At 49.4% G+C, this 27757-nt stretch overlaps 1 protein-coding gene across 1 annotated transcript in view; it reads left to right on the forward strand.

The window, feature by feature from the left end:
* The window catches only part of PPIP5K2 (diphosphoinositol pentakisphosphate kinase 2), a 2362281-nt gene that overhangs the window by 1152227 nt on the left and 1182297 nt on the right, over positions 1 to 27757 (forward strand). The window lies entirely within an intron of this gene.

Here is a 27757-nt window from a genome sequence, read left to right on the forward strand (position 1 = left end):
AATACTGCTCACAGCCAATTGGAACACCTCCCTTAACTCCTCCCCTGTCGGCCATCTTCAGATTATTTACTGCACGTTTGGGCCTACCTCATGGCAGTATCCACGAGGAAGAGCCTGTTGAAGGCCTGTGCCTGCTGTGGACTAAAGAATTTCTATGTGGAGGATCACCACGACGACTGCCTCTACTGCCTTCATCCTCACCATGTCATCCAGGACTGCAAAGTCCGCCAGTCGGTCTCCAACAAGACGCTGAGTGATTGTCACCGTCGACTCGTCATGTGGCGCGAGGATGCCGGCGAAGCCCCTGACTCTGCTTCGGTACAGAGTCATGCCTCGTTGGGGGGTGGGGGAGGCAGGACAGCCCAGCAAACCACCTCTAGTAAGATGTCTAGGTTGCATGAATTCCAGGCCACCAGCAAGAAGAGGCGTGAAGACATCTCCAGCGACAAGCCCAGATCCTTGCACAAGGACCGGTCTTCACCAAAGGTCAGTGCCCAAGGGGTGTCGGCAGGGGAGGAGAGCCAAGTCCTTTTCCATCACCCCAGAGATTCAAACTCTTCCAAGTCTTGCGAAACCCTTGGCGGCGCCCGGAATCTAGCCCAATGATTTATGGACTCTTAAATGGGTTTCAGAGGCTATTTGTAGAAATCAGATTTAATACACATACTGGTGTAGGACCAAGGAAACATTTGTAGGTACCTATACCCTGATATTGATGCCTTGGAAACGACAGTTTGTCGAAACACATGTCGTCTGAGAATTTCTAATACAGTAAAGGTAAATTACCTGTTTGATATAAGAGAACCATAACTAATATATAGGTTGAGCGCAAATCGCCAGCACTAACCCATCATTTGTAGTCCTTGTCGAAATCTAGTGGGCCACTCTTTGCTTTTAATGTCGAAAACTGGCTCATCAAAATCGGTGACGAGACCATTATCGCCGACGACCAAGCCTCCCTCCAGGTCGTCTACCCCAAGGCCATCGAGGCCGTCCATCAGCAACACGTCGACGGCCACAACTATCTTGCCATGGCTGTCAACAAAGCAGTCAATGACCACGACTACCTCGTCATCGACGAAACCGTCCATGACTACCACATCATTGACGAAAATGTCATTGACCACGACAATTGCATCATCGAGGATCTAGTCAATGGCATCTACGTCCGCAGCTGTGATAGCCCAGTTGACGGCCAAAAGTGGTTCCTTCCATACCATTGTTGCCACTGCCATGGTCACTGGCATCTCAAACACCTACACCAGCACAGTGTCTGCATTGACAGCCCATCCACACGCATCATTCCCTACCCTTGGGGTGGCCTTGCTGCCGGGTGGTAATGTTGTGTCAGAGCTGAATCTCTCCCAATCAGAGGATGTGGAGGAAGCAGAGGAGGAGGCCATCACGTCACCGTCGTTATCGCCGGCACGCAGGACATTGCCTCCCAGAAATTCATTGCGAGGTGAGGCAAGCCTGATCAGGCTGCCACCTTTACCTCCTCTGCATTCAGCTCAAGCCATCAGTTTACCAGAGCCATTGCTGCTTCCACAAAGGGACATATCACTGGACATTTTATCTACTTCAACCACTCTGGTGGGAACCTTGCAACAACGGCTATCTGCAACAGTCCCATTTGCGGAGCCTATTAGGCGACCACGCACATATGTTTGGGGGCCTTCCAGAGAAATGGATGACATCCCTTGTCCCCCCAGATGGGGTAAACATTCAGTGTTGCAAAGGCTGCCGGATATTCACACAGACACAGACACTGACAACGTGATCTCCACACACTCGACTCACATTGATGTATTGGACCATTTCATCATAGCTGATGGAGAACCAGATGACATTCCACTCAGGGACTCACCCCCTGATGAAGTATGGGCCTTCCATGCGCTCATGTCCAGGGCGGCCACTATGTTTGGCTTTGCACCGGAGGAGCGGAGAAAGGGGAGTGTGCTGGACCTGTACATAGAGCAGGAAATCTGTCATGTCTATTCCCCAGAGAGCGCTGCCGTCTGCCTCCACACTCAACCCGCACCTGACTCCGTTGACTCTGCGGTTACCAGAAAGATGTAAGTTAACCGGTCATCATCCTGCTCGGTATCCCCAGACAAGGAAGGCAAACGCATTGACACCTTCGGTAAGAAGATCATTACCACCGCAGCTACGACTATCAGGGCGGCTAATGCAATGGCCATACTCTCACATTACGATAGCGAGCTGTGGTACAAGTTGGGTCCCTTGCTGGAATTCCTGCTGAATGACAAGAAGCAGGAGAACTTGGACATCTTCGCTGAAGGCGGGTTGGCATCAGACCATGCCCTTACGGTCTCTTTGGACAAAGCTGATGCTTGTTTTCACCAGCTTTGGAATTGAGTGGTCCTAAGCAGGCAGGGTTGGCTCAAGGCCTCAGATTTTTGACCTGATGTCCAGTCCAGGGTCGTGAATAAGCCCTTTGACGGATCTGTCCTTTTTGGGAAGAAGATGGATGAGGCCTTACAGTCCATGAAACCGGACACTGAAACTGCTCGCTCCTTGGGAACACTACAGTAAAGGCGCCAGTCTTTTCGTTCAGGAAAAGGGTGCTAACCATAACACGTACCAGTCTTCCTACTCTTACACAACCCCTTACTCATCAGGGAACCAGAACCAGTACAGGAAAGGGTCCTCCTACAGGGGTTCATTACAATGCTGTGGCTCCTCCCAATTTGAGGCCAGTCTGGCAAACAGGCATGACCAGTCCAGGGCCAGGTCTTCCCGCTTCAGGACCCTGGTGGGAGGACGACTGCCAAGGTTTGTCGAAGAATGGACAAAAAGCACTATCGACGAATGGGTGCTATTCCTCCTCCAGCAGGGCCACTTGCCCACCAGACATTCCTCCCGCACACAAACCAGAAAAGTTGCTACACCACTTGCTTCAAGAAGTACGATCTCTGCGGCAAAAGGGCTCAGTGGAGAAGGTTCCCAAGGACGAGCTGGGCACAGGACTCCACTCCTGCTAGTTCCTGGTACGGAAAAAGTTGCTGCATAACAAGTCAGGGGGTTGGAGGCCCATATTAGATTTGAGGGTGCTCAACAAGTTCCTCAACGCACAAACGTTCTGCATGGTCACACTACAGCAGGTAGTGTCCTAGCTACAACAAGGAGATTTCTTGGCGTCCCTCAACCTCGAAGGCACCCACTTTCACATCCCTATTCGCCTCTCACACCGACGCTACCCACGCTTTGTGGTGGCAGAAGTACATTATCAGTTCAAGGCCCTTCCATTCGGCCTGCGGTCTACTCTGTGAGTATTTACCAAAGGCCTTTCGGCAGAAGGGGCGTTCATGTCTACCCATATCTAGACGACTGGTTGGTAAGAGCCCCTCCTGTCCGCTGGCAGAAACCAACACCGCCACCACCATCCAGTGTCTACAGCAACTAGGTTTCTCCATCAACTTCACAAAGTCGTGCCAGGTTCCATCACAACAGACACTCTATCTCGGAGCAAGACTTGACATCCAAACCTGCACCGCCAGACCCTCGGATGAAATTGTGGCAACTTTTCTGAACAAGGTGCGCTGTGTCGACGGTGCCCAGGTAACGGCAGTCCGCAACTACAAATCCCTACTGGGGATGTTGTCATTGTGCATCCAATTCATAACCAACTGCTGGTTACACATGAGACAGGTGCAGGAATTCCTGGATGGACCCGCTGGATCCAAGACTCTGGGTCCTGGGACAAACGCATTGCTCTAACACCGTTTTTCAATTGGAGCCTTCGCTGGTCGTCAGTTAGGGAACATCTGGTGCAGGGCGCACCCTTCCGGTTGCCGAACCATCAGGCCACCGTCACGACAGATGCTTCATTGGATGGCTCGGGCGTCCACTGTCGAGACCAACACACCAGGGGCCTTTGGTCACAAGAGGAGAAGAGCCAGTACATCAACCTGCTTCAGCTACGAGCACTTTTTTGGGCTCTGAAGTCCTTTCTTCCCCTCCTGACGGGAAAGGTGGTACGTGTTATAAAGCTCAGTCCAGGCAGCTTTAGGTTGTTTGATAAGTTTACTTCAGTTCATAAGTTACAGTTACAGGATTAAAACATAAGCAATGAAGAGAGAGAGAGACAAAGACACCGGCACCCATCACCCAGGGAGGGAGGGCTCAACTGACACAACATAGAACTCTCATCACAGCATTCTCCCACTCATGCATCAACATTCCACAGGCATTCTGGTGACATCATAAATCACATGACAAACCCCATCAGACTAACCAAGCACATCACAACACATCTTCCCCCTTACCAAACACACTTGCAACAAAAGCTTCACAACACATCTCCCTCCTATGAGACATTTTCACAAAGGCACGACACACATCTCCAAACCCAGGAGTAATAGAGGTTTCACATGAAAAACCCACAACTATGCAATTCCAGAGCTCCGCCTATCATTCTTAAACACCATCAATAACAGCACTAATCACCTCCCATCCACCCCTGCCACGAGCAGACTTTAGTCTCCCACACTAGACACTAACCAGACCAGATCCAAGGCTATTCCTAACCCACAATACAATAACCAACACAAAACAACTTTGGTCCTCCTGCTCACCCCTGCCACAGGCGAGCCTTCAGGCTGCCACCCTGAAGCACCTACTTGTCACCCCGACGCAATACTAGCCATCAGGATGACAACGAAATCACTATAGTCAGATAAGAGGTTCAGTAAAATTCTACCGCTCACTAACACACAACCAGCAACAGGCATTCCTGAGAAACACACAAGCACATATATATATATGTATATATAGGTGGACCAAGCCAATCAAGCAAACCTGACCATACCATGGTGTGGAGCTCCTCAAGCAGCTTGGAGATGCTGGCCAGTCAACTCCAAGACCATCTACAAAACATATGGTTGACTCTAACTCTCTTCTTAATGGCAGTACAATCCAGTCCCATAATCAAAACCCTGACCATATCTAAATAGCCAGGATCAACACATAACACATAAAAATAAACATATCACCATGCGATTCCTCACCTTGAACAGCATCTTCACTGTGACACAGTATTGACTAGAGGGCGTCCCCTACCAGCAACCCGCTTAATCTGTCTTCCACTAGCTGTCCCTTAGGTTAAGAATAATATTCTCCAAAGAGTACACTGCCGCCATAACATCAAGACACTAGACTACCGCTATAGCCAAAACACAGCAGAACCCTTCTTATTAGTGCAACTCTAACTAACCACTCATTAAAATTCCTGAAAAGGCGCTACCCCGAGGATTCACCTTACATCACATAAAACCTACAGAGGCGCTACCTCACCTTAATCGCATCACATACGCAATCTCCATGACCTAAACAGTGCAACCAAAAGCACTAAAAGAGAGTACTGTTAAGTGGCGCTACCACCTAACCAAACTCACCCAAAGATTGAAACTACCTACTGTTAATACCAACGGAGGCGCTACCTCCCTAATATCCATCAAAAAAACTAATGTTGCACCCATTCATTCTTTTATAAATCCATACTTAATAACTAGATATGTCATACTAACGACATACCTTCACTTCCATACTTCTCAATTGCATGGATATACATGACATTCTCAAATCACCATTTAACATTTTCTCTTTTTTTTTTTAAAACTCCAACATATTATACCTAGCATATGAAACTTTCCTTCACTTCTAGATTTGGTTGATACATTTGCCTAAAAGTCCATGTTGTTGTGTAACAACTTACTCCTAGAAACCCGTCAAAACGTTAAATAGATCAATCCACACAGGCTTCACCTCACATACACCACCTTGCATTGCATTCAGCTATGCACAATTTAAATTCAGAAGTCCAAATTCCTGCAAATACTTGAAATATGTTAGGTCCCTAACATAATTGCTAATTTACTAACCACTCACACCGAAATGAACTCCACAACTAATTTCTGCATTCACATATGAATCTTCACATATGAGCATAAGTCCATAAGGCCTGCAAATCCTCAAAACCTGTTAGCACTAAAGTTCATAAGTAATTTGAACAATTACAAAACATGCATGCGCACGAGGCATGTTCAAATGAACACAGAAACCACTGCGCTCATCTCAAAAGAGCTTACTGGCCTTAGCATACACTTCCGACAATGTTGTAAAAGTATAAATTCACCTAACATCCATATTTCTTCATACTTTAGCTAATGTCCTGTTTTTCTAACCCTATTCAGAAAAAACAGAAATTTCACTGAATAAAATACCGACATCTTAACCTGCTTTAAAAGCTGCTTAGGTACTGAAAATAGGCACTGTATTAATGAACCTGGTGCCTTTAGACTATTAACAAAGATCAAAATGCTCATCATACTTTTACGACCTATAACAGTCATCTTATATCATGTTGGCCACTACAACGCCTCACTAATTGAGACGGAGCGGCATCAGCTGGGACATCCCAGCTTCATCATGCTCCTCGTTGGCTGACTCAATAACTCCTATAACACTGACTGTTCACGAAAGAACGGGTTCCATCCCTTTTTTTTTTTCCACCACATATATCCCTCATGCGACAGTGTAGCGTCCCTCCAAGAGTGTTCATTTTGTCTCTTCCAGACGACTTGCATCGAGTCCAAGTTCCATTTAATGCCAGCCTAGAAACGGCATACACGCAACACTGCCCCATCATTTAAAGAAGCACTTTTCCCATCGCTCCAAAAAAAATAATGTGAGTCACCATACAGTGTGCCAGTCTCCAACTTCGACGCATCTAGTATAGAAACCCGTCAAACGGGAATCATAATCACTTCCTGGACACGCTGAACGATGTTGCAGGGTTCGTTCTTCGAAACCCTGACGCAGCTCACAAGCTAGCCACGGGCTCCCGAGCACCCGTACTCTTCCCTGACAATAAGAATCTTCATGACTCCAAGTTCCAAAGGATCACCGAATCCTTCAGTTGACACATGACGTCATCAGACCTGAAGTTGCCACAGAAGACGAAGGTACTCCTGCGCTGACCCATGTCCAACGGTCGCTTGCCAGGCACTGTCATTAGCACAGACACTTGTTCAATGCCACTTCTGGATCCTCCATGCCAATATCGCACGACTCATAAACACGGACTGTCTCTCAACAGAACATCCGTCTTTCAACGTTAGATAAAGTGTCACTTCAACTTCAACTTCAAATCAGTCAAAAACAACTTTTCACCAGGTTTCCTTTACTTCATCTTTCTTACGTGACGCATACAACTTAAGGGCAAGCCTCTCTTAACTCCCGCTGTCCCAGGAAGTCACTTATGGCCTACCAACACAGCGCTCCTATTAGTTGAAGAGCTGCTGTTCAAGCGTTTAACATAATGGATCACATCCATAACAACTTATGTCCAGGGATGGAGCACTCCCAATCACTGCGGGCTGCTGACCCCATTTATAGTGATCCATTAAACCTCCTCCCTTATACACCCTGGGTGATGGGTTTGCTTACTTGGTCCTTGGGGGCGGTGTCATCTGTTTTCTTCTGGTCCTGATTCATCCTGCACCCCCCGCAGCAGGCGACTTGAATCATTAGCTTCTTCATCACTTTACTTAGTTTCTCTTCATCTTCCTTTGCACATGGGTTCTTTTTTTTTTTTTTTTTAAGACATCCTCGTCGCCATTGTTATAAAGCTCAGTCCAGGCAGCTTTAGGTTGTTTGATAAGTTTACTTCAGTTCATAAGTTACAGTTACAGGATTAAAACATAAGCAATGAAGAGAGAGAGAGACAAAGACACCGGCACCCATCACCCAGGGAGGGAGGGCTCAACTGACACAACATAGAACTCTCATCACAGCATTCTCCCACTCATGCATCAACATTCCACAGGCATTCTGGTGACATCATAAATCACATGACAAACCCCATCAGACTAACCAAGCACATCACAACACTACGGATTTACACCGACAACACAATGTCGATGTTTTATGTCTGCAAAGGAGGAGGAACAAGGCCCCCACAGCTTTCCAGGGAGGCCCAAGCCTTGTGGTATTGGGCTCTACAGCAGGGCATGTTTCTCATTCCCCTTCATCTACCGGGGATTCAGAACACTCTAGCAGACTCCTTCAGCAGGGAGTTAAGCTCTTACCACGAGTGGGAACTGCACAACGACCCGCTTCACTTGTTTTAAACGTGGGGCACTCTGGAGATCGATTCTTTGCCGCTCATGACAATAGTCACTGCAAGACCTTTGCCAGCCGCTTCCTCCATCTGGAGAGTTGGGGGAAACCTTTGCATTTCCATGGGAAGGGAAGTTTCTGTATGCATTTCCCCCTATCTCTCTGGTGCCTCGAGTCCTACACACCTTCAGACTGTATCAGTGCAAACTGATATTAGTGGCTCCTGCATGGCCGAGACAGTTTTGGTACTGCAACCTCCTTGCCCTCTCATCAACAACACTGATCAAGCTGCACCCACACCAGTTGCTCCTATCCAGGAATCAGGGATTGGTACTGCACCACAACCCGGCCTCTCTCAATCTGTCGGTCTCGCTCCTGTGTTCGAGGCTCTGTCCCTTCCGCAAGATTGCCGGGCAATCTTGGCAAGGGCTAGAGCTCCCTCCACCTTGAAATGCTACAAGAGTAAGTGGAAACATTTTCAGATATGTCACAGAAACCAGCAGCTGCAACCTCAGGCCATCCGGTAAGAGGATCTGTTGCCCTATCTGTTGTCCCTGTCTCAAACTGCGACTCCCAGGTACAACCGTGTTGCAAGGGCGTCATCCCTGTGGTCTCACTGGCTGGTGAAGGAGTTTTTGCGTGGGCTGTTCCTGTCTTTTCCACCTGTCCATCGCCCAGCACCAGCATGGGAGCTCAATGTGCTACTCGCAATACTTTTATAAAGCTGCCTTTTGAGCCCATGCACCAAGCATCTAATTAACATCTTTCCTGGAAAACAGCATTCTTGGTGGCCATAACTTAGTCTAGGCAAGTGCGTGAAATCCAGCTGTTTTCCGCAAAACTGCCCTATTTGATGTTTCACAAGGACAAAGCTGTTCTATGTACTAACCTGACCTTTGTGCCGGAGGTGCCATCTGCTTTCCTTCTAAATCGGCAGATGGTTTTGCCCGTATTTTTTGGCACACCAACATCTCCAGGGGAGCAAACACTGCACAAGCTGGATGTGGTGTGCACCTTCAAATACTATGTGGCACGTAGTAGGTCATTCCTTACAACAGATCAACTGTTTTTTCATTTGGACCTTCTGGGCCCAGGAAGGCTCTCGCAAAGTCCTCCATCGCAAGATGTATTGCTGCCTGCATCTCATTCTGCCATTCGCAAGCTGGGAGCTGGGAGCTTGCCTCCACCCATGGTATTTTTGTAATACTGCTTTGTAATCTATTCACAGCATGTGAATCTAAGAAAGCTCCAATGGTGGAGAAGGAATAAGTTACTTAGCTATAACTCTGGTTTTCCAACATTTCTATCCTTCATAGATTCACCTGCAAACCTCCCACCTACCCCGCATGGCTTTTCTTTTGGCTCTTACTGCCACTCACGTGTGCTGCCAAATCTGAAGAGGGCCGACAGGGGAGAAGTTTAGCGAGGTGTTTCTATTGGCTGTGAGCAGTATGATCCAAATTGACTGAAAGAGCACAAAAGTGACTGAAAGCTTGTTTTAAGTTTAAACGGCTCTGTTACAGAGGATTCCCAGCCTGATGATGGGGAATATTCACATAATGTGAATATGTGAAAGAGACCAATGCTGGTTGAGTTACAGGTAAGTAACTTTTTTTTTTTTTTTTTTAAACATCTTTATTGGGTTTTAACAATTAAAACAATTAAAACGAACAGTAGTCATAATCAATGAGGCATTTTCAATTATGCATCAAGTTTCTGTCCCTCCCCTCCCTCCCACCCTCCCCACCCCCCCCAAGACCACGGACATTCCATCCACTCTTAGTGCCAGCTTCTGGGCCAGGACTACACGTTCTGTCTGAGGCATTATCTAAGATTAAGTAGCGGTACTGTTAGCGCTACCCAGCGCTGTAGTTCACCGCTAGAGTCCAGCCTCTGTTCATGGATTGCAGTTTCCCATGCTCCAGTCTCGGCAGTTATCCATCTCTTAAGATCCCCCCACCACTGTGCTTCGCTTAGGCCTCTGGGGCTCTTCCATCCCATGGCTATACGTCTCTTCGCTGTTATATATATCAGGTCTTTGAGTTTGTTTAGGGGCTTGTTTTTAGTGCTGCGCTTGTAACTGCCCAAAATACAGGCCGTTGGCCTATGGACTTCCAATTCGATGTCTGCGCCAGCCACTCTTTCCTTTATTTGTGCCCAGAAATCCTGTATCACAGAACAACCCCAGAACATGTGGGTCATTCCAACATTGGGTTCGTTGCATTTGGGGCACACCTGTGTTCCCGCGCCTCTGAATTTCGATATGACTTCTGGTGTGAGATAGGCTCTATTGAGGATGTACAGCTGGATAAGTTGTAAGCGGGCATTCCTGGAGATTTTCTTGTGATAGTGGGATATCTGCAACCATTCTTTATCTTCGAATTCGAGGCCTAGTTCGCCTTCCCACTTAGCTCTACTCTTGAGTTCACCTCTGGTCGCGCCTTGCATCAAGGCTTCGTAAAGTCTTGAAGTTTCATGGCCTCCCTCGGCTGTATCTAACATTGTTTCAATAGTCTCCTGTTCAATTGAGAGGTTGGTGGCCTCAGGCCATCTGTTCTTAATGGTTTGTACTACTGCTCTGTGGAGCAAAAACTGACCGGCGGGTAGCCCAGTGGCCTCGCTAAGTTCATTGAACGTTAAGATCTCTTGTTCTAGAACCATGTCCCCTAATGTAGCCACGCTGTAGGGTTCCCACTGGGCACGCACTTCCACCTGTCCCCATGCGTGCTTGGATATGATTGCTGCTATGGGGATTTGCGGGGAGTATGGGTCTGCCGCCCCCACTGTTTTGCAGGCCCGTTTCCAGAGCTGGATCCCAAGCTTGGCCAAGAAAGGGCAGTGCCGTGTTGCACCCTCTTCGACCCAAAGTAGGTCCCTGAGTAGTAGTCGAGGCAAGGCGGGTTGGAGGAGTCGGGTGTCTGTGGTAGCCTCATCAGCCATCCACCGCATCACATGTCTTAACTGGCTCGCAAGATAGTACCATTCAAAGTTGGGGACTTTCAGTCCTCCCCTCTCATAGGGTCTTTGAAGTGTTTCTAGCGCCACTCTATGCCTACCCCCCTGCCAGAGGAATCTCCTACAGAGTTTGTGTATGTGTCTAAAAAAGGAGGAGGGGATGTTGAAAGGGACATTGGTAAAATTGTGTAAGAGGCGGGGGAGTGCCACCATTTTGAGGAGGCCTGCACGTCCGGCCACGGAGAGTGGGAGTCTGCCCCAAAAATCCATAGATTTTTCCAAGGTGTCTTTAGCCCTAACCGTTTTGAGGATGTGTTCTGTGTATGGATTCCGATGTATAGTGATGCCAAGGTATCGGAAGGAGGACACTTGCCAATGGAGATCTAAGGGGGGCAGGGACCCAAACCCCTCGTTATATAGGGCTGCGAGAGGGTAGAGGCAAGACTTGTCCCTGTTGATCTGTATCCCCGTACATTTGTGAAATCCGTCCAAGGTTTCGAGGATGTAGGGTAGGAGATGTTCTGGGTTGTGTAGGAACAACAGCGTGTCGTCTGCATACATGGAGACGAGGTGGGTCACACCATCTATCTCGATGCCCCCATCCCCGTATTCCTGTCTAAGGTAGGCAGCCACGGGTTCGGTAGCAATAATATATAACATGGGGGAAAGGGGGCATCCCTGGCGGGTACCTCTATGGAGGGACCATTTGTCAGAATAAATCTTATTTGTGCGCACCCTAGCGGTTGGGTTAGTGTAAACCAATTGGGTCCATTTCAAAAAAACTGGTCCTATTCCCATTTTTACCATGGTGGCGTAAAGCCATTCCCACTGCACTGAATCAAAGGCTTTGGTAGCGTCAAGTGATGCGACTGCATATTTCTGGGGCCTATGTTCTGTGCTGTAAATCACGTGGTGTAACCTGCGCAGATTTTCTGTGATGGAACGCCCCGGCACGTAACCCGTTTGGTCGCAGTGAATCAGTAGGGGGATTACTCTGCGCAGTCTATTTGCTAACAGGGCAGTTAAAATCTTGCTGTCTACATTTAACATAGAGAGCGGCCTGTAAGAGCCACAGTCAGACCCGTCCTTCCCAGGCTTAAGTAGGGGGATGATAACGGCCTCTCTCATGGAATCAGGGAGGGTGCCACGTTCGTAGGCTTCATTAAACACTAGGGCCAGCAGAGGAGCCAGAGTTTCCTCGTATGCCTTGTAGAATTCCCCGGGAAGGCCGTCTGTGCCTGGGGTTTTCCCGGATGGTAGGGATCTAATGGTAACCCTCACTTCATCAGGAGTGATGGGTTCGTCTAGGGCTTCTGAGGACTGTGCGTCTAATTTTGGCAGCTCGATGGTGTCCAGGACATCCTCAATTTCAGTGCCAGTAGGGGGCGAATTATTAGAATAAAGGTTACGATAAAACTCAGAGAAAACTGCGTTGATTTCATTTTGGGCATGTGCGGTAGTTCCATCTGGTTTGAGTATGTGACAGATTGGTGTCCGGGGGATCTCCCTCTTATAAAGCCAAGCTAGAAGTTTCCCAGGTTTATCTCCTAGGGCATGGGTTCTTTCAATGTGCTTGGCGTAACTCAATTTCCCCAGGGATTCCCAGTGTGTTAGGCAGGTTTGCTTCAACTCGGTTAACCTACGCTGGTGTTAGGGGGATGAGTCGGCCCTGTTCTCCAGTTCCCCCAGCTGTCTCTCAGATTGTTCTAGAGAGGTTATGATGGATCTTTGGGCCCCCCCTATGGATGCAATCATCTCTCCCCTCATGACCACCTTATACGCTTCCCACGCTGTGCCCACGTGTTTCACGCTGTTCAAGTTTCTCAGCCAAAAGTCCTCAGTGCAATCTTTCATGCGCTCGTGGAAGACTACGTCTAGCAGGGCTTCAGCCCTAAGTCTCCAAGTTGGCAAGGGGGGCCTAGGTGGGAACACCTCCCAAGTGGCGACCAGTGGGGAGTGGTCAGACAGCACTCTGGGAAGGTAGTGTGCCTCGTTAAACATGGCTTGCTGTTCTTGGCTTACAAAAAGATAATCCAGCCTGGTGTGGACGGAGTGAGGTGGGGAGTAGAAGGAATATTCCCGTTGTACGGGGTGGAGCTCCCTCCACAATTCTTGGAGAAGCAGCTGGTGTGCTAGCTTGGATAGTATTTTGGCCGGAGGGGATGGGCGAGTATGCTTGGAATCTGACCTATCCAATAGGGGGTTAAGGGTGCAGTTGTGGTCGCCCCCACAGATCATAATGGCGTCCCTATAAGGGCTGAGTCGTGGACATAGGGAGTGGAAAAAAACTGTCGCATCATGATTGGGTGCATAGGTGCTAATCAAGCATAACTCCTTACCCTCAATGGTGCCATGCACGAGGGCCATCCTGCCCTCATCATCTGTTTTGGTGCCTATCAGCCTGAAGGGGATGGTCGGGTTAATCCAAATCAAAACCCCCCTTGCATAGGAGGAGTAAGAGGATCCTATCAGGAGTCCCCGCCATACCTTTGCTAATGCGTCCAGTTTTGTCGGGGTTAGGTGCGTCTCCTGGAGCATAGCAATCCCAATCTTGCACCTTCTAAGGTGTGCGTGGATGCGGCGCTGTTTAACAAAGTTATTCATGCCTCTGACGTTCCACGTCATAATCTTTATCGCGTCAGCCATGGGAGTGAAGCTTGTTTGGTGGTCGCACCTGTGGGCATATGAGGACTTCCTAGTGTCTCGTTGCGTGCAAGGTTTCTCCGTGGTCTTGGTGTTTCCCGGCTAACTATAACTCCCCAAAACTTAACCACGAGATAAACAATGGACTTAAAACTTCCCATTAACAAAACTGGTCTAGCGGGGTTGCCCCCGTTCTGACTACCCCGTTTCCGCACCATCCGACCTTGGGTCTTTTGGTGCCCTACGGGCGGGTTAAATACCCAAACTAACTCGGTGGGGGAGAGGTGAGTCTGCTTCAAATGGTGTCACTAGGCAAGCAGTTAGTGTCCAGTGCAGCTCCAATTAATTCTATGTTGCCGCATTCAAATCGTGGTGCAATGTTCCACTGTAAGATTGCCTGGGGGATGTATGCGTGGCACATCGGGCTACAGCCGTGGTCTGCGCTGCTTAACTTCAACGTCGGGGATCTGTTCTCTATCCATCCATTCACTAGCTTCAGCAGGTGTCTCGAATAGGAGGGCTTTATTGTTATGCAGGATTTTCAACCTCGCTGGGTACAGGAGCATGTACCGCAGGCCGGCACTCTTCAGCCTAGCTTTAGTATGAATGAACTGGGCTCTACTCATTTGGACCTGGAGGGTATAATCGGGGTAAATGGCAATTCTTGCTGAGTTCCTTAGGATGCAGCCTCCCGATCTTGAAAAAGCCAGAATCGTCTCTCTGTCTCTATAATTGAGGACCTTGGCAATTATTGGCCTGGGAGGGTTGCCTGGGGGCGGCCGTTTGGTGAGGGATCGGTGAGCTCTTTCAATGGTAAATCCCTGCGAAAGTTTCCCGGCTCCGATTTCTTGGAGTAGGAGGTCCTCGACATAGTTCGTGGGGTCGTTCCCCTCGATGCCCTCGGGCAAGCCTATAATTCTGATATTGTTTCGGCGCGCGCGCCCTTCTGCCTCATCAGCCCTGTCCTCCAGGTTTTTAATCTTTTGCGCTAGGATGTCTGCCTCCTTTAGGAGCTGAGTCTTAGTTTCAGTGTTCTCGCGCACTTGGGTTTCCAGTGCATCAGTTCTACTGGCTATGGAGCGTACGTCCTGCCGTAGTAGGTTCAGATCTATAGCAACAGCGTCTATCTTGCTCTCCATTGTCTTTTGTAACGTTATGATGGCCTCCAGGAGCTGCGAGTTCGCTGGTTCAGGGGGGTCGGCTCCCTGTGCCTCCGTGGTGATGGTGGAGGCATTGGGCCTAGCAGCTGCATAGGTCTCCATGGTGGTTTGTTTATTTTTACTTCTCGCCCCCTTGGTGGTCATTCCCCCGGAGACAGGCGGGGCCGCAAACTTACTTTCCGATTAGCCTGGTGGGGACCACGGGGGGTGCAGCCTAGGAGCGGTGCCAGCGGGGCGCGCTGCGCTCGGTCCTCCAGCTCGAGTGAGTTTTGCTCTTCTTCTGCGGTGTACCTAGGGTAGAGCCCAGGGTAGCAATGGCTTCTGCGAGCCCCCAGCCCCCAACCGTGTATCAGGTGAGTGGGGAGCGTAGGGGTGGAACCCTCAGGCGGGCAAGTCCGGGCGCCCTTCCCGCAAGGGCAGTAGAGTTCAAGGGGGCTGGGGGGGTGTTGCAATGAAGCTCAGCTGTGCTTGGATCCGCCTGAGGGGGGTCCTGGGGTCCGCTTAAGGTGGTCTCGGTGGTGCCCAGCCAACAATGAGGGACGTTGCCCACAGTCCCGCCGCCCAATTGTGCTTCTTCCCCCTCTTGTAATGTATGTGGGGGGCGACAAAGGCTCTAATTTGCGCCCCCTGTCAATGTCCGGTGAGTTGGGAGCGCCGTGGAGGGTCCTCCAGGCCGGGAAGATTAGGTGTCCCTTCAGCGGGGTCGCAGCGCTCCAGAGGGGCCCGGTGGGCCGACAGTGAAAAGACTCCGTCGTGCCCAGGGCCACGGTGGCCGGGCACAGCCGTCAACGCCGGGCACCGCAGGAACGGAGAAGGATGATCCTGAGCAGGGAGAGCGGGGGGGGGGCCACCTGGGCGAGGCGCGGAGCAGCGGCGTAGTCTATGCCTCCAACTCCTCACCTCACTCTCGCGGGGCGCCCGGTGCTCCGGAGCAGGTGTGTCGCCGCGGCTCGTCCCCCTGATGCACCCGCTCCCCACCGCCCCGCGGGCTGCCGCGATGCAGGTCTGCGCGGGCCACCGAGTCTGGTCTGCCGCTCCTTCTTCTCAGCAGCGACCGCGAGCAGCCCTCGACCACAAGGCAGGATCCTCGCCGCGCAGAGCTCTCCGCTGTATCCGCGTTGCCGGCTTAGCTACTTGGAAGGCGGCGATCTCGCCAAGCGGGCACCGCCCGTGATCACTGGTGCGAGGCGCGGCGGTGAAGGTAATTCCGTGGTGGGCGCCATTTTCTCTGTCCCGTCATCTCTCCTCGCTCGGCGTGCTGTCGCAGAGGGGACCCGCAGGTGCTCCAAAGTTCGGCCGGAGGTGCCCCAGGCAATCTACTGCGTGCTCAGGGATTTTCAATAGTTTACAAGAGGAAAAGCTACTAGTTTACGGCAAAATCAAAGGCACATCGAAGGAGCTGCCTGAGGACACGTCTGTTCTACATGGCAGTTAGCCACGCCCCCAACAGGTAAGTAACTTGTTGCTTCTCAAGATGTAAAAAAATGTCTTGGTTAAAATAAGGTAATGTCAACACAGGTTTGAAGCTCTATAAATAAATTCTCTACTGTTGAAGTGACTAATAATTTCTTCAACACTTGGCAGGTTTGTAGTAAATTAAATGTCTCTGTTTACACCAACAGATCTGTCTAATGTATTCATTGGGTCACCCCTTTGTAGCCCTACTAGTTTGGTTCAACTAGAAAACTGTTGCATCTGGTTTGCCATTGACACATTGCAAAGAAGAAAAATAATTATACAGCTGAGTGTGGAAACATGATAATGGTCTTGATGCTATGGCTGTCCTAATATTGGCTTGTGGCTAATTGGAATCAAAATGTTTTATTAGTTTCCATCTAGCTTTCTGGCTCTTCTGGCAATCTTTGGTTACCGAATGCGTGTCGTATCTCAGTTTCCAGTTAAAGCATCTCAGTTTCCAGTTAAAGCAACGACGAGGGTCACCAGATGCTCCAGAAACCTGGAGAACATCTGTAGAAGATTGCATTTAAGACCATTTCAAACAGTTGTGGCACCATAGATGCACCAAATGCCAAAAACAAACAAGAAGATATAAGACGTAACAGGGTTCAGTATTTTTCAAGAGATCATAATAGTTGAAAGTTTTAGTTTTTTTGGAAAAACAGATGTCACAGATGGCCTCACCAACTCTGGAAGACAGATCAAACGTTTTTATTATAAACATTAAGGGGTCCAACTAAGGTCCATCCCTCTCTCACGTCTCGCTGGGGGCTTCCTCCACCCTATCTCCGACTTCCCTGGTCTCCACGATAGTCACAAGTGATCAGTATCCCCTACCATCTACAATCTTACTGGCTAGAAATGAGGGCCTACTTTATCTGTCTTACTCCCTCCGGGGTCTTCTGGGTGGATGCTATCCTGGTGTCCCACATGATTTATGATGCTCTGAAAATAGGAAATGGTGCCTTCCAACCACTCGGATCTCCCTTGTTCTTATCCCTCTCACACTCTTGTATTCCACACTGTGATTTTTATTCGTTCCTTCCTTTCACTTCCTTCTACTCTAACCTTCTCCCACTTTCTATTTTCTCTCCCTCTCTCTAGTCTGTCAGTCTGATATTATTATACTCCTTACTCCTGTCCTCCCCTCCTCACTCCCACTACTCTCCACTGCCACTACTCTCCACCCCTTCTTCTCTCCCATTCACCCTCCTTTCACTTTCCCAATCACCTTTCCTGCACAGTCTCACTTACTCCCCTACTCTCCCACTTACTCCTCATACAAGCACTCTCACACCCCAATACCACTTACACCAACCAATACTTCACTGTAAAGACTGGAGGGTGGGTCTGTACTTCTGCTCTCTATATGGTGGAGGAGATGCACAGAGGACCCCAGCCAAGATTCTCTATTACGGTAGCAATGGACGAATAATCAAGGCCTAGCTTCTCAGGAGGCGATGCAGGCTGGTTTTTAAGTACAATGTAGTCCCCAAGCCCCCACAAAGGAATGTCCACATACTGTATTAGTTAAAACAAAGTCTTTATATAACTAAGTTCAAGGTTATGTGCACTACCACAATAACTCACTTTGTGCTCAGAAAATCTACAATGGCAAATATATACAATTCTAAAGTGGTACCACAATTCTTATCCGATCTCATTAAAGTACATCAACTATACTCTGGTCAAATGTCACAGATCAGTTAATAAAGGCAACCAACAATAGACATAGGAGAAAAGCAGTTGGGTAGACCAATTGGCAGAATACTGGCCCCTACCACTAGACACAGTTCTGTGTGGAGATCCCCTCATCTGGGCAACCTGTAAAGTAAAGATATCTCACCAGCCCAGTCCATATATTGTTCTATACGTCTTATTTCGTTCTATGATGTTTCTACCCACAAAGTACCTGGTAGAGCAGAGTTCTTCGATGAGGCATCGAGGGATCCTTCTTAAGAGACTCCCTTTAAAGCAGGAGCCACGGATCGTCGAGAGGCGTCGAAGAAGGTGAACTTGTTGTCGACGGCGTTGATGAAAAGTTTGATGGTGCCAAGACCAAGGCGTTGATCCAGGCAGGGCTCGTCTGAGACGTCTTGCGAGGATGAGGAGTGTAGGGCACCTCAGCGTTTGATAGGTCAGGACCGCAAAGAGTTTCTGAAGAACTGTAGCCCGACAAGGGCGTTGAGTCGTCGAAGTCTTTGTGGTCTTCGGTGGTGGGAAACCCGCCTGGCCTTCTCTGGCGGGATAAGGCGGGCGGCGGTGCGGATGAGCGCATCCGTGGATCAAAAGTCTTAGGCAAAGGAGCGTGTGGCTGCGGTCATCGGCAGTACGGTGTCAAGCGGTCCCCTCTTCTGGGCAACACGGTTTCGATGAGCCTCCAGCGGGTACGGCGATACTCTGAACCCTGGTCGATGGCAATGGACTTCGATGGCGTCAATGTCTGGGTGCTTCACTTTGTTCTCCTCGGCGGTCCCTGTCTCCGGTCAGCAGCCTGTCGAGGGTCTGACTTCCAGGGAGCTTCGGCGAAGGTTAGCGGTGCTTGATGGTCCCTCGGAGCACGGAAAAAGGGCGTCTAACCAGGTCCTTTCTCGGATCAGTCCTGGATGAACTCTACAGCTTTCGGATAGGGTCAAAGCAAATGCAGCCACAGTTCTTCTTCTTCCAGCTAGGCGTCAAGGATAAGCAGTTCCAGTTACTCTTCAAATGTCAACTCAGCTTCTGAACAATTTCCATTTGTGAGAGGTCCCCAGATATACTATTCTGTCTCTCATCCACACTGCTGGGGTCACACTCATCAGCCAGTCATACAAAAGGGCATTCATGCAGTCAGTCAGCCAATCAGGCATATAATGCATTCAGGCCATACTCCTCCCTCTCAGACACTCACAACAAGGAATGTGTATTGGGACAAGTACCCAGCCATTCAACACTACACACTGCATCCATACCAGTTTCGGGCAGGGCTGTCTCAGTCATTGTGTCAAACACCAGAAACCAGGCATCCACAACAGGAAGTGCATAGTGGTCACACACTCCATTCACCCAGGTCCCACCCACAGGGTGTACCCACAACATACAGTCACTGGGAAGGCTCCAGCCAGTCTGGCCTGGACTTCACAACAACACCATATATGGAACTTCCACCCAACAGCCAGTCAGGGGGAAGGGACAGAGTCAGGGCTTCCCAGGACTTTGGGAAAACAAGTTAGCAGGCAATAGAAAGCAAGAGGCCACAGGGGCCATCTTCTTTCCTATCAAGAATCAACTGATTCCAATCGCAGGGCCTGGATATCCCAAAATGGAGGATACTCGGAGCACCTGTCAAATTCAGCATGCAGCTGCTACCAGCCCATACCCTGCTCTGTGGGCCACACAGAAACATACTAGGTGCACAGGGTTGCAACCCCACCCATGGGTGCCATAAGGGTATCCCATGGGTCTGTACACCAAACCAAAAACAGGAAGTGTTGCACTGCCAGGAGTCCGATATGTACTCCTGGGCAGAAAACAATACAGAACACAAATGAAAAAGGACTACAGGACAAGGATAGGGAGGCCTTGTCTGTCCCTCCAATGCATTTCCAGCATCACACTCACCTTCAACACTCGCTTTGCTAGTCTTCTCCATGCTCTGCCCCACTGTCCTTCCAGAGCTTGGTCTCTTGTTTTCTTTCCTCGCCTCTTGACTTCACCCGAACAACTCCCACTCAGCCCTTCTTGCCTCCTCTTTCAATACTGTTTGGTCTGGGTAGTAGCTGTCTCTTCCTCATTGGATGGAGCGCTCACCTGCTTCAGTGGGCCACCCTCTCACTGCCCTTTCCCAAGGGGCGAACTTATACAGGGAAATGTGCATAAAATGTCCATTGAGCTATGCCCCCTTTTCCAACGCGGACCGACCAGCCTCAGCATCCCTTGCCATGGCAAGTGTTTTTTTTTTTTTCTCGCAGACTGGATAGTTTGTCTTTCCCCACCAGGATTCCTGGTAACTGAAGTCCTTGGCATAGTTCTCTCTCACCGATTGGATGACGTTCTTTTCGCCGCAGATGGTCTGAAAGAAAACGAGGATACTGACAGCTTGTTGTATGGTAGGCATGGGATGATTAAAAGTGCTACTTTCCAATTGTGACATGACAAGAGGGGAACAAAGACTGGGTCCCCTCCAACTCCCTCACCCCTCCTTTTGTGGCAGGACTGGCACTGGAAACCACCCTGGTAGGTCTCCATCACCCCTTGACAAGGTCAGGCCCCTGATCCTGTCACACGGGATACGAACAATAGCCAGCTCTGAGTTACAGTTAAGAACTGGTAGGGGAGCTGCAAACTACTCAATCTTCATATTGGAGTTGATGAGGCACCATACCAGAGGAGTTACAGATGGCAATTCAATAATGAAGTAAGGAAAATTGCAGAGGTGGACCAAAGAATCAGAAGCAGACAATTTCACTGTCTAGTGCCCAAGAGACAGGTCTGTAGGCAGAGCTTTCAAGCACAGATGAATGTGACCAACAATGGGGTTAGGGTTGAAGGAGAACCCCCCAAGCTGTGGAAAAGGCATTGCAGAAATACATTAGATGTGGGTGCACAAAGGAGTCCCAGCGTAAACCCACCAAGCGCAACCCCGGTAACATTCAAACATTAGTCAGGCTGACTGCTGTTTTTTTTGGGCATCAAGCACAACATACAGGCTTGGGGATTGAGGTATCTGGCAGATCCCCTGCCCACTTAAACACAGTTAACATTCAGCAAGACTGCCTTTATGAGCTCTTTGTGCTCACTTGGGCAAATGTTCATACATGACTGTTCACACCTCGAGAAACACTCTGAAAGGGTCAACACCAAGTTGCCAAGGTAGAGTACCAAAAATATTTGCTATCAATTATTTTCCAGTTTAGGGACCAAATGGCTACTACTATGCGGTGCAATCTTATTAAAAACTGCTGCGAGCCTGTAGCTAACTATTAGGAAAGATTTAACTTCTTGCATCTTTATCGCCTTATGCATCAATTGGCCAAGCTAGATTAGACTTTGAACCTTTCATGACTTTTAGAGGTGAGTGAATCCTTTCTGCGCCACTAACCCTTTTAGGCTCATCTATTTTGGGTGCAATGATCAGTACCTGGATCTGTTAGTGAAGGAGAGCTCTGTTCTCCACAGTGACTGTCTTTTGTTTATTTTTCCTGCACACATCACCTTCTGTGAAGTTCATTAGGGACACTTTCTGTCCCTGTAACTTTGTTTTTATCAACTTTGTGGTAACTTTCATGTTATGCCCAAGATGGGCTAGAGTCAGCAGATACTTTCATAGTGTTTTCTTTTTTATAGTCTTGTGCACTTTTGCATTTTTACTGCTTAATGCCAGTTAGAGTACCATATGCTCTAAAATTGCAATGCCATGAGATATACGCCTGTCCTTTGGCCATCTTGTCTTTTGACGTCCTTAGTGCCCTGAAATTGATAGATTTTCCATATATGGTTTGCCCTTTCCTGGGCAAAGCTCTAGTTCTCGCGGGCAAAGTAGCAGACTGTGTGTGGCTGGGTCTGTCTGGACCCAATCCACATCTCTGCCTTGTGTGCCTGTTGCCAGGCAGATGTAGTAGCCAGAGGCTGTCCAGGATTGGACAGTCCCTGCTATTTTGAATGACACAGATCCTTGCCATTGCTGGCCTAGGGGCAACTCCAACCCGGATACTGGATAAAAGGAGGACTGCTGCAGATTTTCTTCAGATCATTGTTGGAGCCAAGCCCCTGCGAAGGAGAGAAGCCCGCAGACGATCTGGGAACTTGTTATTGTATGGTCACCAGCAGCCCTTTCTTCGTTTGCCCTGCAAAGCGCTGTCTCTCTGCAGATTTCCTTTAGACCTTCACCAGTGCTTCAATCCCTGGACTGGTGGGAACAACCAGTCCCAACATTGACTCGAAGATCCAGCCACTGGAAGCGCTCAGAACAGTCTCAGAACCTGTAGGCTATCCAGAAGTCGTCTTGGGCTTCTTCGCTGCAACTATTGCTGTTCCGAGTTGAGTCTTGGAACTGATCCTCGGCTTATGGAACAAAAAGCATTTCCCTGAAGTTGTAGCTCTCCACCATGCAGAGGGGACTTGCTGGACCAGTTTCTTTGTTGTCTCCACGAGGGTTGCCTTCTGTCATTTTATTCAAGTGACTGTCACGGTCGCTGCCTGGATCACATCCTGGGAGTTCTTGGAGGTCATTGTCGGAGTGATGGCCACAAAGTCTGTGTATCCTGAGTGTCGAGAATCCAGTCCATCAATGCACGGAACTGCAAACTAGCCGGAAACCAAGAACTCGACGCCTGATGTGAACTCTGCACCCACAACCTCAAGGCTTCCTCCATCTGAACTAAGGCCCGAATCCAAAATGCACTGCAATTTCAGGAAGACCAATTTCAGGAATTCCCTGAGTGAATCTGAGAACATAGGTGGAGTAAACATACCAGGTTTGGCCCACCTTATCTCCAGAGGGTTCTATGGGTGTAAATCCAAGCCCTACCCTCCCTTGCCTAGCCTTGCACAGTGGTGTTCGGGCCTGGTATCCTCCTGTGGGTCTCCCGTAAGGTGGGTTGATTGTGAGATTCTCTTTTAAAGACTTTCCTCTTGTTTTTACTGAGTTTTGAAACAGTTACAACTACTCAAGCCAACAATTCTCCCAAAGAGACTCATAGCCTCCTAGAAATACTTTTTTGTGACCTGTGACTTGTGCACTAAACTCCTTCTTTTCTAGCTAGAGAAGGGCTCTTTAATGTTAGAACATAGGCTATAAGGTTGTGTACAGTGTTTGCTAACTTATTTCTTCTGAACCTATTCTCAAAATCTTGATTACTTTCCTGGTTTTGTTTCTTTATTCACTTGCTTTACTACACTTACAGTACATTGTAAAGTTAATTTCTAACTGTATTTAAAAGTGAATAATTGGTGCTCTTAGCAGAGCACACCAAGGTGAATGTTTATATTAGTAGTGAATGTTTAGTGTGTTAATTACCTTAAGGTTTTAATTGCTAACATTTGTCTATGGCCTAAATAAATAACTTTCTGATGCTTGTTAATCTGCTTAGAATCACATGCTCTGCATATGGTCCGACATCCAATGGTAACCGCGGAGTATTGCATCTTGTCTTTCGGGGGACCGAAAGGGGACGTCGGCATAGGCGTGTCTGAAACACTATCCCTATTGTGATGTGTGTAGTACCCAAAATCCCTCATGCGCCAAGGTCCCTCAGATTGTTTTTTTCCGCCCAGATAACTGGTGGCCCTATAGCAGAGCTCTTCATGAGACATTGTTTATCTTACCGAATTGTCGGTTTAACCCCCGTTAAGTCACTTCATCTATCAAGAACATCTTCGACGAAGACTACGGGGGAACCGTCTATGGCTGTGGATTCCGGCACCTAAGATCTGGCGTTCGGGCCTCGACGTGATCGGGCCTTCTGGCCGGCCTACACAGTAGGGAGTGTGGGCTCGGGGTTTGCCATACTGCTATGATGTCTTTCCTCTTTTCCATTTCTTTCCTTTTTGGTCTGGTCACCCTTCCCTTCTGCTATGAAAAGGGCTCCATTTAGATTCTGCCCTCTGTGAAGGGTCAGATATCCGTGGAAAGACGAGCACACTTTGTGTATGCTTGTCTCCCCCTAGAGCACTAAAGCGGTGTTCGGCAAATAACTCCTAAACCTATTCCTTAAGGAGCGCGGGTTAAGCGGTGGGCCGCGTACGGTATGTCACACGTGGAGCCTCCCTCCCCTGCCGCGACACCAGCCGAGAGTGACGGGGTACATCGGATGACCAAACGTCCAACGTGGACATTGCAGACCTTGAGGCGGACGATTCTAGAGCTTCCAGGCTCGACTTCGGTCTTGCTACAGGGCCCACACCCGACCCGGTGACAGGGGCGTACAATCGCACCGCACAAAACACACAACCCAAGTGCCCTCCTCGACGACCTCGTCGAAGAAGGTGCAAGCGCCATCGGATCGATCTGATCCGTAGCCTTCTCCGCATCCGCAGCAGCGCATGACGACTGGGCTTGATGAACATAACAAAGGCGCTACTCCCCAAACTACACACGCCGAAGTTTCTGAACAAGAAACTTTGACGAGTTTCAAGGTTTCCAAGGCCCGTAAACTACGAGTAGGCCTCTAACTACGAGTAGGGCTCTACCCGAGAAACCATCATCGGAGGCGTTGTCCCCCGAAGATTCGGTAACTATCAGTAAGAGCATCAATAGGATTGCTACGGCGGTGGGCCTAGTACCGGTTTCGCCCACAGTTATGGGCCAATCCGCCGAAAGGTTTTCCACGGTTTTGGAAAACGATCTTGAGGACTCTTGCGAAGAGAGCCAGGTACCCCTCTTAAGGACCCTGAGGAGATCCTCTGAACGCCTTAGGGCGGAGGACCCGGTTCCTGCTCAGCTGGGTCCATTTGGGTCATCCAAGTGGACCACGGAGCAATTTGAGGGGTATATGGATCGGCTGGAGCAGGTTTTCGGGGCTTCTGATCAACCTCTGCCGAAAAAAGCTCTGGTAGACCCTAACCCTCACACACGAGTTGCCCAACACCTAGATGTTCAACACTATGTTGATTATCAAGAAGATGTCCAGAAGGACACGTATAGAGACATCTATACAGAAGAAGGGGAGACTTCTTTTCTGGACAATTATGGGGAAGATCAAGGCGCAACGGACAACTGGGAGGACACCCAGCAGGACGATCACAATTCTGATATCGTTTGCCTCGACTCTTCCCCATCCACACCGGTTCGGCAAGCTCCCCCGGTGGATGATCAAATGGCTTTCAACAACACGTGTAAAAAAGCAGCGGAATTCTTTAAAATTGCCACGCTTGAGGCATTGCCTGAACAGGATTTCGCGGAAAACATTATTAATGACAAGCCTCCGGCAAGCCAGTCTATCCCTCTCTTGAGCTCTGTAAAGAGACGGCTGGCCCCTTCTTTACTCACACCCGCTCAGACTAGGGCTGTGTACCCAAGGGTCGAAAAACTCTTCCGGCCCTCCCCCACCGACCCGCTTTATATCAAAGAACATGCAATCCCAGACTCGCTGGTGGTGACCAACACTCGCAAGAGAGCAGGGGTTCCACTTGCCACGGGAGAGCCACCCCCGGACAAGGAGTCCAAAAGGTTGTATGCCTTAGACAAACGGGTCACGTTGGCGGCTGCTTATACCGTCCGCATTGCCAATAACACGACTTTACTGGCAAGCTACGTCGACGCCCAATTGAACCTACTCCAGGAAGGCCTCCAGGAGGTTCCGGAACCAACCAGAGCCAAGCTTCTCGCCATTGTCTCGGAAGGCAAACTTGCCAATCAAAATGTTGTAAAGAATACCCTGGACACCGCAGAGACAGCAGGCAGGTCTCTCGCACAGGGTACTCTCCTAAAGAGACACACGTGGCTGCGCACGTCGGGTTTCAGGCCTGAGACCCAGGCATCCATCATCAATAAACCCATAGAAGAGGCCAACCTCTTCGGGAAGGCGGTAGGGATGTACTGGCTACAGGATTCGAAGAGTTTGAATCAGGGGAGATTGGTTGGAGGACCAGGGAACCGATCGCTCAGTCACAGACAGTTAGTTTCTCGAGGCGTACATGTGGGGGGGGGGATCAATGGTATTGAACCAGTGTGCAGCAAACTGTGATTGGGCCACCACCCAGTATCTGATAAAATAGGGTGCGCTGAAACCGCCCAACGCCTTAGGGGCGGTTAGTGTGGATAATTTGAGGCGGACGGCACCAGAGTGCCAGAGGAAGGTGTTACATAAGCTGCGCAGTGTTTGGAAAAACGTGTCCCCGGGCCACAGGGGCAGATTGGTAAATCGGTACAGTAATTGAGGTAATACAATCATTTTGAGTATTCCAATCCTGCCTGCTAGTGAGAGGGGAAGTTTAGTCCAGCTGGAGGTTTTAGCGTCAAGGTTAGTTAGGTAAGAATGGTAGTTGTCGTCTCGCAACCGTGACGTGTGCCGGGAGACCACCACCCCCAAGTAGGTGAAACTGTTAGGAGACCAGTTGAACCCATGTAGAACAGGGGGGGCGGCAGTGTCAAGTCCGTAAGTGGAAATAATGTAGATTTGGAACAGTTAACCTCTAAGCCGGATATGTCCCCAAATCGAGCCACATCTATCAGTATAGGCAAAAGATTGATTTCCGGGGATCGAACATATGGTAGGGTATCATCTGCATAGAGGGAGACTATGTCGGTCTGGCCAGATGTGCGCAACCCCCTGTGCGAGTGTGATTGCCTAATCATATCAGCGAAGGGCTCCATGGCAATAGCAAAAATGAGTGGGGAGAAGGGGCATCATTGGCGCGTACCTCTAGATATCTGAAAGGGGAGGAACACCTATCCTCCGTACGGACCTTGGCTGATGGGGCGCAGTGTAAAGGAGCTTTATCCAGGTGCGGAAGTTAGGGCCGAATTTGCACTTCTCTAGAACACACCACAGGTATCTCCATGAGACTGAATCAAATGCCTTTTGCATGTCCAATGTAGCAGCCACTGCCTGTGTGGCCGGGTCGATTCTGCTAATTACATTGAAGAGTCTCCTTAAATTTAGGGAAGTCGACCTACCGGGGACGAAGCCAGCCTGGTCAGGGTGAATAATATGGGACATGTATGGGGCTAAGGGGTTGGCAAGCAGTTTGGCAAATATTTTGATGTCGCTATTTATCAGTGAGAGGGGACGGTATGAGCTGCATTGCGTAGGGGTTTTACCTGGTTTAAGGAGCACTGTAATCAATGCCTCCCGGAGGGAGGGTGGAAGTATGCCCCTGTTGCACGATTCTTCCCAAAGGGTCAGTAGGTGCGGCGCTAGTTGGGCCTTGTATAGCTTGTAAAAGTCCATCGGGAGCCCATCTGGGCCGGGAGCTGTCCCGGATGCCAGTGACTCGATGGCCTCCACAATTTCCTCTAGGGCGAAGGGCCTCTCGAGGGAGGTGCTAGCGTCGGTTGACAGGACTGATAAAGGGAGGTTCTCTAAATAGGAGTTGATTTCAGAAATCTGGGATCTGTCAGCCGCCAAGTATAGGGACGTGTAGAACGCGAGCAACTCGGAATTGATATCTTGAGGGGATGTGGCGAGTGTGCCATCTGGTCTAGAAATGGCCGGTATGTTGAGAGCACTAAATTCGCGGCGTAGCAGTCTAGCTAGCATTCTGCCAGGTCGCTAACCTTTGCCGTATTTCCTCGCCGCTTGGGGGAGTCCAGGAACTTAACCTCGCGCTCGGCAAGGCCATGGAACCTGTCCAGCTCAGAGCCCAGCATCGCTAGAGTAGCCGGGGAGTGATCCACAGCGTATTGGGATTCGTAGACGGATAGGGCTGATTCGCTGGTAGCGATGTCGGCACGGATACCCTTCAGTATACCACTGCTC

Source organism: Ambystoma mexicanum, chromosome 6p (assembly GCF_040938575.1).
Source record: "Ambystoma mexicanum isolate Mex_15411 chromosome 6p, UKY_AmexF1_1, whole genome shotgun sequence".
NCBI lineage: Eukaryota > Metazoa > Chordata > Amphibia > Caudata > Ambystomatidae > Ambystoma > Ambystoma mexicanum.